The sequence below is a fragment of the Lolium rigidum genome, chromosome 6, assembly GCF_022539505.1.
Source record: "Lolium rigidum isolate FL_2022 chromosome 6, APGP_CSIRO_Lrig_0.1, whole genome shotgun sequence".
NCBI lineage: Eukaryota > Viridiplantae > Streptophyta > Magnoliopsida > Poales > Poaceae > Lolium > Lolium rigidum.
Window position 1 is genome coordinate 295020863 of NC_061513.1, and position 17913 is coordinate 295038775.

Genomic DNA, 17913 nt, shown 5'->3' on the forward strand with positions numbered 1-17913 from the left:
TTCTCGGAATTCGACGAAACAAAGACCCAGTATCTTATTTTTCCCGGAAGACCCCAGAACACCGAAGGAGAGTCGGAGGCGGGCCAGAGGGCCACCACACCATAAGGCGTCGCGGCCCCAGGCCTGGCCTTGCCAGCCTATGGTGAGGAGGCCCCAGGCACCTCCCTGCGCCGCCTCTTCGCCTATAAGACCCCTTTCGACCTAAAAACGCGAGACGAACTGACGAAAGTCCAGAAAGACTCCAGGGGCGCCGCCGCCATCGCGAAACTCCAATTCGGGGGACAGAATCTCTGTTCCGGCACGGCGCTGGGACGGGGAAGTGCCCCCGGAAGCCATCTCCATCGACACCACCGCCTCCATCATGCTCCGTGAGTAGTTCCCCCATGGACTACGGGTTCTAGCTGTAGCTAGTTGGTACTCTCTCTCCCATGTACTTCAATACAATGATCTCATGAGCTGCCTTACATGATTGAGATTCATCTGATGTAATCGGTGTTGTGTTTGTTGGGATCCGATGGATTGTTACATTATGATTAGTCTATCTATACAGTTTGTGAAGTTATTGTTGCTGCAATCTTGTTATGCTTAATGCTTGTCACTAGGGCCCGAGTGGCATGATCTTAGATTTAAGCTCTATACTTATTGCTTAGATTGTATCTACAAGTTGTTTGCACATGTCTATGTCCGGAACCCGAGGCCCCGAGTGACAACAGAGTCGGGATAACTGGAGGGGAAGGCTTAGGTATGAGGATCACATGTTTTCACCAAGTGTTAATGCTTTGCTCCGGTGCTCTATTAAAAGGAGTACCTTAATTGCCAGTTGATTCCCTTGAGGCCCGCCTGCCACCGGCTGGTTGGACAAAAGATGTTGTACAAGTTTCTCATTGCAAGCACGTATGACTATATATTGAAAACATGCCTACATGATTAATAATCTTGATGTTCTGTCTTAATGCTATTTCAAGCCTATCAATTGCCCAACTGTAATTTGTTCACCGAACACTTGTTATTGGAGAGTTACCACTAGTGTAGATAGCTAGGAACCCCGGTCCATCTCTCATCATCATACACTCGTTCTACATGTCATTGGAAGTAGTATCAACTATTTTCTGGTGCCATTGCCTCTGTGTTACTATTACTGCTGCTGTGTTACTGTTACTACTGCTCTCATATTACTACTACTTTCACATCACCCCTGTGACTAGTGCTTTTCCAGGTGCAGCTGAATTGACAACTCAGTTGTTAAGGCTTATAAGTATTCTTTACCTCCCCTTGTGTCGAATCAATAAATTTGGGTTTTACTTCCCTCGAAGACTGTTGCGATCCACTATACTTGTGGGTTATCAGTATCCAAAAAATATCATACTGACGGTCTGGAAGTTGAGAAAACAACAACCATTCTGCAGAAATGATCAAGTAGAGATGATCTTACCTAAAAGAACTGAAAAGATAAGAAGAATATGTGGTTAAAGGTGCCACGATAAGTCAATGCCCCAGATTCCGTATATTAACATAACTCTTTCTCTGCAACCTGCATAAAGATTCAATTCAGGTTTCTATAATAGATATACATGGGAAGCACAGGTTATAGTATTTGAAATGACATTACATAATGTACATCAAATGGTATATGAAATGACAGAATAGGTTGGCCACTGCACTTTTTGAGTGAATATATCCAGCCAGTGATGCCATGGTCATTATGGGCCAGGCGTCAAAACGTGATAGATTAAATCATGTATTGTGTTTTTGGAAAATATGCTACACATGAGATTGACACCATAAAAATACTAATGCCAGCTGCTTAGGTAGGAAACAAGTGCAAGAACAAATCAAAAGCAATTAGTTATTACATAACCTTCTAGCAAATTTTGATCTAGGAATAATTTAAATTTCCAAATAGGTGAAAGTTTTTAATAGTGCCAACCATGAATTATTTGATTGCACAAAATTCCATCAAGAGAAACCAGTAAAGAACACATGAAAAATTGGAAAATTGAGAGGCTTATATCAGTCAGCATAGAATGCACAGGGAAAAAAGGAGAGCCACATGCCTACTATAAAGAAGAGTACCATCTTGAGAAGAGTACAGTTTAGTGTTGGTATAGGCTTACATGTTTCTGACCTTGCTTATTTCCTCCCTTCCCATTGTTTGGCCACTTGCAGCTTCAGCCCATCTCCACCTCTGCAAAAAGAAATGCTAATGCTCAAACCTGACTCCTTGCATTGCCACAACAAATACTGATTCATATCACTGCGATGAACCAAAACTAAATTAGGAATGTTCACCTCTATAGCTTATAAAAAATCTGAATCACTGAATCCAAGTTCACTTATACCCCAAACATCAATTATGAATGCATTTCTTAGTGCATTCCCATCCGTCCTTCTGGACGTAAGTCTGCGAGAATGTACATGCAAAATAGAAATAATTTTCCAAACTTACGTATATTGTGCTTATGTTTGAAAACTAAAATATGTATCACACCTTTCTCCTGGAAAACTAAGCAAACCTCTGCTCTCATCTTTCTCGTTGTAAACTAAAATACACACCTCATATTATCTCATCATTATCTGTACAGGACCTAAAAAATGTAGCAAAAATGTTTAGTAACAATCATCATCAGGTCAAAATACATGGATGTTAATTTGCAGTTAAGAGTTCCAAGAGCTGCAATATTGAGTTGTAAAACTCCAATATCATGAAAAACTAAATGATGTATAGATGAATAAAGCAACCAATCGGAAGAAACCCTTTTCTTGACATTTCCTTTTGATGAAAGGTTTTGACCATTAATTGCAGCCATACGGACCAGTAGGGAGAGGATCATGAGAGGTGCAGTGGTCACGACCACACTCCACTGCATTGGTCCATCTCAGCGGCGCGCGCTGCACTCTGCTCAGGATGGTAGTGCCACATCATCCATCTCGAGCGGCATGTGCTCCATTGTGACCTGGACGACGACACCACTCCATTGACTCATTCCTTGACATATACATTGAATTTTTTTAAAACCAACTTGATAGTATAGGTGACTACACCTTCATCGCGACTACACTATCTAGTATCCAAATGCTTATTCTACACTATGATAGCAATGACCAGTAAATAAGATCGATGAACACACCATCACGTTGACATTTTGACCTGTGAATATGGAATAGAGTTTGATAGGGTAAAATAAGGAAAATAACAATCAATTGTCATGGAATATATACCAAATGAACAATGCCCTTGTCAATGACCCCGACCAATCCCCACAGCGAGACAAAAGAGCGCATGATTTTCCCCTCCACCACATGTTACCTGTATAAACAAAATAATTTGCTTATTAGAATCAGCTCATCTTTGTCGGATGGTAAGCATCAAAAGCAGCAATAGTGAACTTAGGCAGGAGAAACAAATGATTTCTTTTTCAATTCACTGGATCAGATTGTTACCTAGAGGTTAGAGTATTCAATGGAATAACTACCACAAGCTATAGCTATTTTCTTTTCTTTGTACAAATGCGCACAAGAGGAAAGATTGTCTGGGTTCTGTTAAGTATACAAGCTTCTATAAAGTCAGAGCCTTCCATTGATCATTTTCCTTCTTCTCTGCAAACAGTAACAAACCTACTGATAAGTTTAATCAGACAACATACATCAAGCAGCACCAAAAAAGTTAGTAAGAACTTCATGAACATAATGAACACACAGTACAATCACTTGAGAAGTTAACCAAACAAAATAGTCTCATTAATACATAAGTTTATTCTGGGCAACGACAGTGATCAAGTGAAATATGTCTAAACCAGGATACATGTTGCAGCAAATAAAATGGATTAGGAAGATCTTCAGATTATTACATAAATTTATGGGATTGATTGAGTGATCAAGTGATGTTAGACATGTAACGTAGCTGTATATGTGTTCATACCATATTGGTATTAGAGTTGTATTGTATCTTGTATACAACCCATATATATATATGAGATAGGCCACCCCTAGAGGGTTGTGCCGGTTCCCCCAAACATACTTTGTTTTACATGGTATCACGCCGAGTCGATCCCAAACCCTAAACCTAGCCGCCGCCGTCGTCTGCCTCCACGCAGCCGCCGCCTGCTGCTACCTCGCTTCCGCCACCGCCGGCGCCATGGACACGAGTGCCTCCGCAGGCCTCTCCTCCTCCTCCGCCGGGAATCTCCCGGCTAATCTGGCGGCCCTCCTCAACAGGCCGCTTGACCACGCCGCCGCTGCCTCTACGTCTCCGATCGGGACAGTCAGCGTCGGCTCCTTCCTCACGGCGCCCATCTCCACCTCGCAGCAGCTCGTCCAGCACACCGCCTCGACCGGTGCTGCCGCCGTGGCCCCATCTCGCCACGACCGGTGCCACCGCTGCGTCCACGGCTGTCGCGCCGCCGGTGCCTGCCTTCGTGCCGCCACCCTCGGCGCCCCTGCCATGGATGTGCTCGCCACGCTGCCGCCGCCCTACCACTTCGGCAATCATATCACCATCAAGCTCACGCCCGACAATTATATTTTTTGGCGTGCGCAGGTTCTTCCGCTTCTCCGGAGTCACTACTTGATGGGTTACGTCGATGGTACCCTACCCTGCCCTCCCGCGCTCATTGACAGCGTGCACGGTCCGGTGGTGAATCCGGCTCACCGTGTGTGGACCGCGCAGGATCAAGCCAACCTCTCCTCCATCCAGGGGTCTCTCTCGCCGTCCGTCGCCGGGATGGTGGTTTTTGCCGCTACCTCGTGCGAGGCCTGGAAGACTTTGGAGGCGAGCTTCTCTGCTCAATCCCAGGCGCGCGCCAACTCTCTTCGTCGTGAACTTGGCGAGTGCGAGAAGCTGGATATGAGCGCCAAGGACTACTACAACAAAGTGCGCGGGCTCGCTGACACGCTTGCCTCCATCGGTCAGCCCCTCTCCGATTCCGAGTTCAACTCCTACATTGTGAACGGACTCGATGAGGAGTATGATGGCTTGGTCGAAGTGATGGAAGATCGCACCACGCCCATGCCCGCTCACACGCTTTATGCGAAGCTTCTCCGCACCGAGCAGCGCATCGAGGCTCGTCCTGGCCGTCGGAGTGGCGGCGCCCACTCTGACCCATCGGCGAATGTCGCGCACAAAGGCGGTGCGCGCAACCCGTCGACGCCCACCCAGGGCAAGCCCCCTGCACCCTCGCCTCCGGCCCCTGCATCGTCCCCTGGCTATGGCGGCGGGCGTAACCAGCGCACCTGTCAGCTCTGTGGCCGTGATGGTCACCTTGCGTCTAAGTGCCACCGCCGTTTTCAGCGGAGTTTCCTTGGCATTGGGAACGATGGCAAGGATACGCGCAACAATGCGCGCCAGGCCGCCATGGCCGATCGGCCCTCTCCTTCGGGCCAGCAAGGACAGACCCAGTCCTACTCCGTCGACCCTTCCTGGTACATGGACACCGGGGCTACGGATCACCTCACCGATGAGCTGAACAAGCTTCACACTCGCGACACCTACCATGGCTCGACAAGGTCCACACAGACAAATGGAGCAGGTATGCATATCTCTCATATTGGTCAAGCATCCCTTCTCACTCGTCATCCATCTAGACACCTTCATCTCAACAATGTTCTTCATGTTCCCTCTGTCACACGCAATTTACTCTCCGTTCCCAAGCTCACCTATGATAATAATGTTTTCTGTGAGTTTCACCCGTTTGATCTTTTTGTTAAGGACCGAGCTACGAGGGACGTTCTTCTTAGTGGGCAGCTGTGTCATGGACTATACCGTGTGGATCCTCCAGGAGCTCCCCAGGTGTTCAGTGGAGTCAGAGTTTCTTCGTCGCAGTGGCATGCTCGCCTTGGGCATCCTGCCACTCCTATCGTTCGCCATGTCTTGAGTCGTCATGAGTTACCTAGCTTGTCTAGCAATAAAGATTTAGCAGTGTGTGATGCCTGTCAGCAAGGCAAAAGTCATCAACTTCCTTTTCCGAGTCTACTCGAGAAGTTAAGAGTCCTCTAGAACTTGTGTTTTCAGATGTATGGGGTCCTGCTCAAACCTCCGTTAGTGGTCACGGATATTATGTCAGTTTCATTGATGCTTATAGTCGCTTTACTTGGCTTTATCTTATTAAGCGCAAATCTGATGTGTTTAGTATTTTCACTCAATTTCAGACGCATGTTGAACGTCTTCTCAAGCACAAAATAATTCATGTTCAGTCGGATTGGGGGCGAGTATCGCAACCTCAACTCTTTCTTTCAGAAGCTTGGGATTTCTCATCGTTTATCATGCCCTCATACTCATCAGCAGAATGGTTCCGTTGAGCGTAAGCATAGGCATATAGTTGAAACTGGTCTTACCCTTCTGGCCCATGCATCTGTCCCCTTTAGATTCTGGAGTGATGCTTTTTCTACCGCTTGCTTTCTCATCAATCGTACTCCTACTCGTGTGTTAGACATGAAAACTCCACTTGAGCTCCTTCTTAACGAACTGCCGGATTACACCTTCTTTAAGGTCTTTGGTTGTGCGTGTTGGCCCCACTTGCGCCCATACAATAAACGTAAGTTGGAGTATCGCTCTAAAAAATGTGTTTTTCTTGGCTATAGTGCTCTTCACAAAGGGTACAAATGTCTTCATGTTCCCACGAATCGTGTCTACATATCTCGGGATGTTATTTTCGATGAGAATTCTTTTCCTTTTTCAAGCCTCCCAGTGTCCACTATAACACCGCTCGCATTCATCTTCCGTCACTCGCTGACCAATTTGAGGATGTTGCATATTCTCCTTTGTTGTTGCCTAACCATGGTGCAGGTGTTGGTCGTGGAGCTCGCTTGGAACTCCTTGAGGATTCGCCAGTTGATGCTGCTGCCATCCCACACACTGAGGTGCATGGCCTCGATGCCCCTGCACGCCGTGCTTCCCCTGATGGCGATCGCCCGTGCTCCCCCTCGCCCGACGTCGGTCACGTGCCCGTGCATGGCCTCGACGCTCGTGCCCGCCATGCACACGACGATCGCCCGCCCGTCTCGTCCCCGGCTCCTGGGCGCCCGCGCTCGCCAGTGTCCCCGCCTCGCGCCGATCATCGCGCATGGCCTTGATACTGCTGCTCGTGCCGAGGCTGACCGCGCGGCCACGCAGTCTCCGCCGTCGTCTGCCCCTGCGTCGCCTCGCGCATCACCAGCCTCGCCGCCTTCGCACAGCCCGTCGCTGCCCCCGGCCTCTCCGTCACCGTCGCTTAGTCCTTCGCCGTCGCCCAGCCCTGCTCCGGCTCCTCCATCGACATCCACTGCACCTGTGGCTCCGTCAGTTTCGCGGCCTCATACGCGCAGTCGCAGTGGTATCTTTCGACCCTTGGAGCGCACTGATGGGACTGTCGCCTGGTATGCTGCCTGTATGTCTGCTGCACTTGCTGATCCATCTGCTGAGCCACGTACATATCAAGCTGCCATGAGCATCCCGCATTGGCGACAGGCTATGGAACAGGAATATCAGGCCCTGTTGCGTAACGACACCTGGACCCTTGTTCCTCCGCCACCTCGTGTTAATATCATTGATTCCAAATGGGTGTTCAAAGTGAAGAAGCATTCAGATGGATCCATTGAGCGCTACAAAGCACGACTTGTGGCTAGAGGATTTCGCCGACGGTTTGGTCTTGACTATGAAGACACCTTCAGCCCTGTGGTCAAACCTACTACTATTCGCCTTCTTCGTCGCTTGCGGTTACTCGAGGTTGGTCTCTTCGTCGGCTTGATGTCCGAATGCCTTTCTTCATGGTTTGCTCGAGGAAGAGGTTTATATGCGCCAGCCTCCTGGTTTTGTTGATCCCGATCGACCCTCTCACATATGTCGCCTCACCAAAGCTCTCTATGGTCTGAAGCAAGCGCCTCGTGCTTGGCATGCTCGTCTTGGTTCAGCCCTTCGTGCTCATGGTTTTGTGCCCTCTACAGCTGATTCATCTCTGTTTCTTCTCCGGACGACCAAGGTTACTATGTATTTTTTGGTCTATGTTGATGATATTATCTTAATCAGCTCCTCTACCTTGGCTGCGGATGCTCTCATTGCTTCGCTTGGGAAAGATTTCGCTGTCAAGGACCTGGGTACTCTTCATTACTTTCTTGGCTTAGAAGTGGCGACGCATGGTTCTGGCTTGCTCATGACTCAGAAGAAGTACTCCCTGGATATTTTGCGCCGAGCTGGTATGCTTAAGTGTAAACCCACGGCTACACCTATGTCCTCTACTGAGAAGATTACAGCGGTTGATGGTACCTTGCTGACTTCGATGAGGCTACCGAGTACGGGAGTATTGTTGGTGGTCTTCGGTATTTGACCATTACTCGACCGGATATTTCTTATGCTGTCAACGGGGTTTGTCGGTATCTCCATACACCACGCGACACTCATTGGGCTGCGGTTAAGCGCATTCTTCGCTATGTGCAGTCTACCTTGTCGTTTGGTCTTCATATCCGGCCGACTCCTTCTGGGGTCCTTTCTGCCTACTCTGATGCGGACTGGGCTGGTAGTCCGGATGACAGGCGATCCACGGGGGGCTATGCTGTATTCTTTGGCTCTAATCTGATCGCCTGGAGTGCTCGGAAACAAGCCACCGTATCTCGTAGTAGTACTGAGGCTGAATACAAGGCTGTTGCCAATGCCACTGCTGAGCTCATTTGGGTACAGTCTTTGCTTCGCGAATTGCGGGTCTCTCAGTCACAGTCTCCGGTCCTGTGGTGTGATAATATTGGCGCTACATATCTTTCAGCCAATCCAGTATTTCATGCTAGGACCAAACACATTGAGGTGGATTATCATTTTGTGAGGGAACGTGTTGCACGACGACAGCTACGGATCAAGTTCATCTCCTCTAAAGATCAACTTGCAGACATCTTCACGAAGCCATTGCCTCTCCCACGGTTTGAGGCTTGCAGGCGCAATCTTACACTTTTGCATGCTTTACAAAGTGGCTAAGATTGAGGGAGGGTGTTAGACATGTAACGTAGCTGTATATGTGTTCATACCATATTGGTATTAGAGTTGTATTGTATCTTGTATACACCCCATATATATATATGAGATAGGCCACCCCTAGAGGGTTGTGCCGGTTCCCCCAAACATACTTTGTTTTACAAGTGAAATATGCCTAAACCAGCCTACATGTTGCAGCAAAGAAAAATAAATAAAGGTCTCATGTGTATGATTCAATTCTAAAGTAAAATTAACGAATAACCAAATACAAATAGTAGTAGCTACAACCTTCAGGAAGATGTAAAACACCATTACCTTCAGGAAGATTTAAAACACCATTTAAATGTGCGCCTTGGTGCACGATCCTGTGGAGCTCATGCCAATGCTTATCTATAATAACGGTGATAAAGGAGCTGCCAACATATGATACCATTCAACGGTTTTCGTATTGAAAATCCAAACATATTATATTCGGTGCAAAATAATATGATGATTAGATCCCAGGCCTAACAATATAGTGCAATCAGGAAACAGTCTATATAAAGCAGACCACTAAAGGATCAGCCAACAATTTATACATACCCCTCAGCACATTCCAAGATTATTAGCACTTTTTAAAATTTTATATTGAACAACTATAGAAATCAATCATGTCCAAACAGCAATTACATATGCAAGTAAAAAAATTAAGAAGTTAATTTAGGGGAAAACTCACTATTTGTATCCATAGAGGAAACGCTCGCCGAGGCAAGGAAAACTCAAAAGCGGAAAATCAAAAAAGGCAAGGAAAAATAATCTTTACAGAATCACATTTTGCACTCAAGCATAAATCTCCCTAGCTGAAAATAGATAATAGTGGAAAAATAAATAGAATACCTTGGTAGTGTTTATCCCTGGCCATTTTGTTTTTCCAACTGAATTAACGTTAAATTAAGTTGCATCAATAGCTTGGGATGATCTTGAAAATACATATGGACCAGATATCGGCTAGCTTAAAGGCATCACTCTGCAAGAAAAAAGTAGCACAAACTTTTTTTATTTTGAGGGAAAAAGTAGCACAAACTTTGTGGACAAGATAGAGTACTGGAACACGAGTACCCAGAATAAACTAAGAAAAGTTTTTTTAATTATATCTCGTGTTTTAATCCTTTTATAAACCAGTGATTGAGATTGTACCTAGACATTCTGGTAAATTATTTACCAAAATTCTACTACTTTAAAAGAAAGCAAATAACAATCTTGCATTCCAGTTGTTCATTCATTAGTTGAATCATTGGAGGAAACATAATTAATACAGAGCATAATAATGTTAGCGTGTATACTCGCATTCTAATCCCTCATCATGGGACTTTTCTCAAACAACCCATCATTGTTAAGAAAATCACATATATGAACCTCTTATGATCATTTCATTAAGCATTTTGTATTGTCCATTAAATACTCAAATATACTGGCAGTAACACGACTCTGAACCTTATATAGGTGCGTCTTGGAGCACGATCCCGTGAGGGGTCGAAAAATAATTAAAAATATTAGATTTTACAAAACGTAGAGGACCAAAAAAATTACAAACAAAGAAACAAACATTCAAATAAATATGTTATATTGATTCTACCAAGAGAAACAAAAGCAAGGGCCAAAATCATCAGCTACATAGGTAATGCATTGTCGCAGCATGGTCTTTAAAAGCGACTGCACAAAGAAATTATAAACCCAATTAGGCCTTACATCACTAACCAATAAAAGCGAAAAGGAATCAGTGTGGAAACTTATATGCAAATAGAAAGTTTTAAACCAGGTTGTATAACACAATGATAATAGCTAGAGAGGGTAAACATATCATTCAGCCATTAACTCAGTCGTAGCACAAAAACCTAGCATAGTAGGGGAAGCAAACATGAACAAAGACTCGAAATATAAAGCTCAAATAAATTAGAAGCAAGGACCAAGAAATAAGCAACATAAGCGGGCCAAAATCGAACAAAAGACCAATGAGAGAAAATTAAATCTGAAGAAAAAGAAAAGCAAATACCCAAGAAGTCAAAAAAATTCAAATGAAAATTATGGTCACCTGGCTCTAATGCTTGTTAGTTTTTCTTTCTCCTGCTAGCTTGAGGATCATTAGAAATCTTAACACTGCTAAAACAAAAAAAATAGATGCATTACTTTTGGATGTTAATGAACTATATTAGAAAGCAATGGTTACCAATTCTAATGTGAAATTATTAGAAAGCAGTGGTTGCCAGTTCTAATTTAGAGTAAATATTTATAAAATAGCACTCTTTCAAATAAGAAAAAGACCTAAGTTTTGACACTACTAAATATTGTTCCGGAGTAGAAGGCCAAACATGTGTTCAGATGTTGGAGTAGGTACCTATAGGTACCGATCCAAGAGCGATATAGTCGATTGACACACGCAACAAACATAATACACACCTGCAAAAACTAACAGTACAAGGTGCAAAGGAACCAGATTATGATTCAAACCACTATACCTCATACATGTGCTAGCGGTACAATTATCGTGTTTATTTCCTTACCACTGATATAGCCTATGATTTCACAAACATGGCAATCAACATTAACAAAAAGGCTAAAACTAAAGGTGGAGAGTTAAATAAATTTTTTATGAATCATACAAACTGGAGGCATATTTTTTACAGAAGATCCAGGAACTTGGTAAGAACAAAATGGAGGCACACAAATTGAATCCACACATGGAGTTGAACTAATTAAGAAGAGCAGAAGCTAACCTGAAGTGGGATGTTCCAGCTGCTCATGAGTACGCCAACTTATGTTTAGCCGCCTAAACCATATATTTAAACGAAAATAATACAAATACTTTATATCAATAAAGAATTCAGGTCATCTGAAGAAGTGCAACATGCCTAAACTATGCTTTCAATTATACAATAAATATTATAAAAGAAAAAACAAATATCATGCATATTTAGTAGTACTACTATTATATGTGCCATATAAAGCTATGAACTAATCTAGCTATTAATATGCAGCAATCATATGAGTAGCTGAATTACACTTTCTGAAAAAGTCGACAAATAATGCTACAATACATTTAGCAATCATGTAGACAAATAATCCTTGGAGATGTAAGTAAAATGATTGTTTGAATGGTAACGTGCAATTCACAGCAAGAACAAAATTGAAAAATCTTAGAAGCACCTTGGAGATGTAAGTAAACTGATTGTTTGAATGGTAACCCTTGACCTAGTGACAAGGTATCGACTTATCAATGCCTACGGATTGTAGACTAGGGTTTTCGTAGGAAGTAGAGGGCAAGTAGATCTCGAGGGTTCAGCCGGAAAGTACTCGACTGCTAGAAAACTAGGATTATGTTGACAATGAAATCGATCCTCTCTTCGTCCCTCGACTCCCCCTTATATAGGAGGCGGAGCCGAGGTTTTCGTATTACACAAGTTTACAGATTCCGGGAGACTCTTTGAGTTCGACCCGTAAAGTTATAAATCTCCTTATTCCTAATACAATTCTATCTTTCCATATCATTAACTAATTGGGCTTCCGAGCTTCATATTCATAACCTCATGGGCCTTCAGTAAACCCCCGGTACCTTCTTCGGCAGGCCCACTGGGGATACCTATGTCAGTAGCCCCTGAGATTTTGCTTTAATCGAAGAATAAAGGAAAATTGCCATCCTTACAATTACCACATGATTTCTTCGAATCACTAAACATCTTTCATAAAATAATCATATATTGTGCAGGGATTATGGTAGTTGGGGCTGGTTCAACTGACAGATCAGGTACCAGTTAACTGCTCTCGTGGTAATCACGCAAAAACCTACTTCAAGATCAAGTCCCTGGACATGATCTCGGTATACTGGCGTAGTTCGACATGTGCCGCTTAAGGTCTTACCATATGCTGAACTCCAGTCATATTTTATCGGGTACCTAAGGCGTCCGTTAGGATTTTTCTTCGCATATGTTGACACGGAAAAAGTAGCAGAGCGCATTCATGTGCGATACCACGTCACACAGGACGGATCCTGGGGTCTTACCTTCGTAAAGTTTTACGGCATTCAGAGATTTAATCGCGACTGAGGCGCTCTGAGAATATATTGTCGAGTGCCTTTTTCGGCTGCTGGAATGGCTCATTTTTTCGAGTCATATGATGACTTATTATGTTGTCCTCCCGATGGGAGTATATAAAGAGTTATTGTTATAACTCGAAATATACTTATCTTGACTCCTTCGATTTCATCGGGTACGCAACAAGCGTTCCCGATGGGAGTAGCCCCCGAGGCTACAGCCAAGTGCTTGTGCTTGGTTGTAGGCTCTCCTTTTTTATCATCTTGTCGCTATATTGTCGACTTTTATATCCCCCATCTTTATCGGGTGCGCGACCAGCGCTCCCGATGGGAGTAGCCCCCGAGGCTACAGTCGAGTATTTATACTTGGTTGTAGGCTCACCTTTGCCCTCTTTTCATTCACCTGTATACCACACTTCCCACAGCCCCCGAGCATTTGAACAAAAACTTGTATTTGGTCAAAGGCTCCGAAATTATTTTGTCTGTATCATAAGAACTCCTTTGTCGCCAATCTCTATAAATCTGTAGTCGAAATTTTCCATATGGTGACATCAATGCTGACGATGGCCACGGTCGTTGTATTGGAAAGGTGCGGGCTTTGTCCTTTCACTGACATGTGAACCCCTGACATTGCGCCACTTGACACGTTACGCAAGTGGGGGCACACGTCCTCCGCTTTTCCTGGCACGCGTGCTACGGCGCCTGCCCCGTAACTTCCCAGTAAATATACGATTTTACCCCTGATAATACGTGTAAAGCATCAGATTCATTTCCTTTCTATCCAACGGCGTGACGAATCGCGTTCCAAGTATAAATGATCTTCTTCCTCCTCCTTCTTCCCCTTCGCTGCGCCGCTCATCTTTTCCCCTCTCTGCAAAAAACTCCAGTGCCTTCCCCAAACTCAACGCGCTGCTTCTCACCTCCACTTTCCTCCGCCACTCATTTGCATGCCACCGCGCACCAAACTCCTCCGACACACCGCTCCAGGAACCAACATGGCGACGGAAGCTTTTGAGATCTCTGGATGGGAGAGATCCAAGATCTCCAACCAAGACATGAACCTGCTGAAGAAGCTTGGGCTGACGCAGAAGGACGAGGGGCTGCTCTTTCCCGGGGAGGAGAGCTTCCCTACATCTCGCATTGGATATCGGGTAACATTCGTTGACCACCTCATCCGTGGCCTGTCCACCCCCATCCACGAGTTCCTCCGTGGATTACTCTTTGTCTACGGGCTACAGCTACACCAGCTGACTCCCAACTCCATCCTCCACATCTCCATCTTCATAACCTTTTGTGAGTGCTTTCTCGGGACCCATCCAAATTGGGCCCTGTGGAAACGCATTATTTACATTCGCCGCAACAACTCCCACAACACCAACTACAATGTAGGTGGTGTTGTTATCTGTATCCGTCCCGATGTCGATTACTTCGACGTCAAATTCCCAGACTCCGTCCAAGGGTGGCGCAGGAGATGGCTATACATCCGCGAGGAGTACCTCGACTTGTAGGATTACAACATCGCGCCCTTTGATGGTGGCGCAAAAATACTTCGGCGCCAATCCTGGGACGCGGAGGCTACCGAAGAAGAGATAATGGCGACAGATGCGCTGATGAAGCGCATCCATGAGCTTCAGAACACCCGCGGTAAGGGTGTTCAAATTACTGCATACTTCCTTAGGATCAGGGTGCAGCCTCTGCAGGCTCGCAAAAACCCCCTGTGGATGTATGCTGGCAAGAAAGATGTCGACCGCATATCCAAAGATCTTCCCGTGAAGGATTTGGAGAAGCTTGTCCGACGTTTTTCATCTCTGAACAAGGACACAGTTCCAACTTCTTGCCACGTGGAGCCATACAGCGGCACCAACGCCCTCCCCAAAGTAAGTACCTTGTCTCTCGAGTTTATATTTATTCGACTGCACATGGTCGCCTGGCCGTCCCGCACATATTGTCTAGATTCATCGGCCTCCACCTCCTAAAATATCTTCTTGAGAGAATGGATCAGGCAACTCCTGAAACTTGGACAGGAGATCCATGCACCATCCGCTTTCCCCTGCGAATTCTTTCAGAATCGCAGTCTCTATGGAGAGGGCATCAGCCCTCAGGGTCATGTTCTATGCGAGGGAGGCTTCGGGCATGGACGACGTGCTTTGGCTCCTTGAAGATGGACGTCTCCCAGGATGTCACCGTCCACCTCCGCGGCCGTCGGTCTGGACGCTGGGCCCGCGACCCTCGTAGCGAGCTTGGGTCTGGGGCTCTGGGCTCATCTGCGATGGATTTTCTTTTGAGAGAATCGGCGCTGGATGTTGAGCGCGGCGTTCCAGTGAGGCCTGGATTTTTCCAGAATAAACTGAAGCTACTGTAGAGACGAATCCTTTCATTCTGGACCATTAGATTGACCCTTATCGACGGCTGAAATTTCTTCTCATGGTTAGGATTCAAAATTTGAAAACTGCCACACTATATAGGAGTATAGAAATGATGGGGACCTATATGTTTTCTTTAATCTTATAGGGTCCTTTGTAATAATTTGTACCTCCACCGTTTAGAATTAATGAAAAGCTTCCAGGCCCTTCAGGGCACTCCTTGTTCAAAAAAAAAGAGAGAGGAAACCGGGTCGCGAAACCGGAAGGTTCCATCAAGAGAACTGATCTCCCCCTTCTCTCTAGTAACGCGTACATGTGGGGAGGTTAATCATCAACCAGACCTAGTTCCCATGGTCGTGAAATCAGAAGGACCCATTCTAGGGATTGTTTGCTCCCTTCCGTTTATAGTGAATTTGAGCAAAATTACCGGCCAAACAGAAAAGATGAACCTCCGATAGAAGCTGAGTTTGTCCCGCCTTCACTGGATTTGCATCGGTGTGTTTTGGTTGTGCAGGTACAAGCCGTAGACTACATATTGGAGAGGAGAAGGCCGATTTAAACGGTCCTTTCTTCCTTTGATGTCAAGGAAGATTCCACCGCCAAGATATCTGAGTTCTCCTTTTATTGGATTTTTTTATCTGTTTCCTAGTGTATACGGTAATATTTTTATGGTTATATTAGTTTGAGTACGAGGATCTGCAGGCACCAAACATCAGATCAGTTCTTAGTTTTCGTTTTTTGAGAAAGTAACCACGTGTTCATCAGTTCATATCAAAGACCAAGTACAAACGGACCACACACACACGTAGTACAAACCAGAAGGACCTAGAGACACAGGTGTCCTCGGAACTTTGCACAAAAAACCCCCAAAGAAAGAAAAAATATTTCAGCCCTTGGAGGCCCTTGCACACATCAGCATCCCTGCTCGTCGTCCACCACCGCCGCTGCCGCAGCACCGTCGGAAGGAAGGAAGAAGAGCCACCAACACACCAGCATCCGCCGAAGCACCATAGCTGAATCAGCGTCGTGAGCCGATTTTGCAGCCCGCCGTCGAACGCCAGAACCGAAACCTTGGGGCACGTCGGCCGAGGAGCATCCCCGTGTTCGGCGGACTGCAGATCCGCTGTCTCCTCCCAACGAAGAAGGAGATTGAGGCGAGACCTGCCCACCACATACCGCAAACCCTACTCCAAGAGCACAACATCCCGCATGTCGCCGTCGCTACCAGAAGTGGTAGCCGCCGTCGGCCGGTTCACTCCTGTAGAAACTCCCGGGCCCTCGAGCTGTGCTGGAGGAAACACTGCCGAGATGGAGGCAGACCCGGAAGACAAAAGGCACTGGCTGGGTCGCCGCTACCGTCTCACCAACCCAGACCCACCACAAAGATCTCGCCGGCCAAAACTGACCCACAAGAAGACTCTGCCACCAGCTCGCCGGCTCCACCGCAAAGGAGAACGCCGGAGTGGGGAACGAGCTGTAGCACACAAACCCCGACGCGGCGCCGCCTCCACCACCAGTACGGCGCCCCTAGGAGACCTAGCCCTACACCTATTTACATGCCAGAAGATGGGAGCCCACGGCCTCGCTGGCTGTTGGTGGGGATGGTTTGTTCGCCTCCCTTTCGCCTTGCTACGAGAGAAAGGGAAAATGAGAGAGAGCCAGCACCAGCTCACATCAGTTCTTAGTTGAATCAATGTAGTATTTTCTGGTATTGCAAGGAGGAAAAGGGGAAGATGCAAACAAGAACATCCACTTGAAGAAGGAATGACAAAGTTGAAGCAAAATGTAAGAGGAGTACAAGACTAGAACTTCGTTTACCTCAACAATCAACCATATGTACAATCCGCCTTTACTTGCAAAACTTGTCTGGAACTTATTCAACAAGTGTCTTTGAATATTTTGTTTACAATAACATTTATAATTTCAATTATGATTGTACAATAATTCACTAAAGTTATATTTTTGTTTTCACTAAAATATTACCGACAATTTCCGCTGCAACATGCATGTTTTTCTTCTAGTTACTTATAAGCTAGTTGACAACAAGCCACAACCTACAGACCACTGCTCGCTTTTCTATCTCCGCTGATGTATGTATCGGAACATGTCCAAGGGCAATGCATCTAATTTGTCGAATTCTTGTATGGAGCGATACCGTCAATCTCAACGAAAAGAATAGGTACAAGTAGTAAAAATCTGGGGGAGACATGTATAGGATCTATCTATTAGGTGAGATTATAGGATCAACTCACATAAAACATATTTTTATCATGCGAAAAAATCTGAAAATAATATACAACATACATATGGATTGTATCTACAACTCCAAAAAAATTCAGCTCAAAATTTGATGTACACTTGAAGAAATAAAAAAGACAAATCTGACTATGAATAGTGTCATATCTGCGGAAATTCAATTTGGCTCCCGGGTGCGTATGCTCCCTCTACCAAAAAATCTTATTTTGAAATGTCGAAAAATTTGGACAAAAAATTCTACATGTACATCTCCATAATATATGAATGTTTGCCAAGTTTCACGAAAAACTAATATT

At 45.3% G+C, this 17913-nt stretch overlaps 1 long non-coding RNA gene across 3 annotated transcripts; it reads right to left on the reverse strand.

The window, feature by feature from the left end:
* Positions 1-2954: 2954 nt before the first annotated feature.
* Positions 2955-11732, reverse strand: LOC124658999. Of its 3 annotated transcripts, XR_006989406.1 has the most exons (4): positions 11686-11732; positions 9248-9938; positions 3442-3615; positions 2955-3307 (listed from the first exon to the last, which is right to left on the reverse strand). It is a non-coding gene; the product is annotated as an uncharacterized LOC124658999 (long non-coding RNA). The 3 variants fall into 3 exon arrangements; XR_006989405.1 differs by lacking the exon at positions 11686-11732 and having other exon boundaries at positions 3442-3597; positions 9248-10920; XR_006989404.1 differs by lacking the exon at positions 11686-11732 and having other exon boundaries at positions 9248-10920.
* Positions 11733-17913: the final 6181 nt, after the last annotated feature.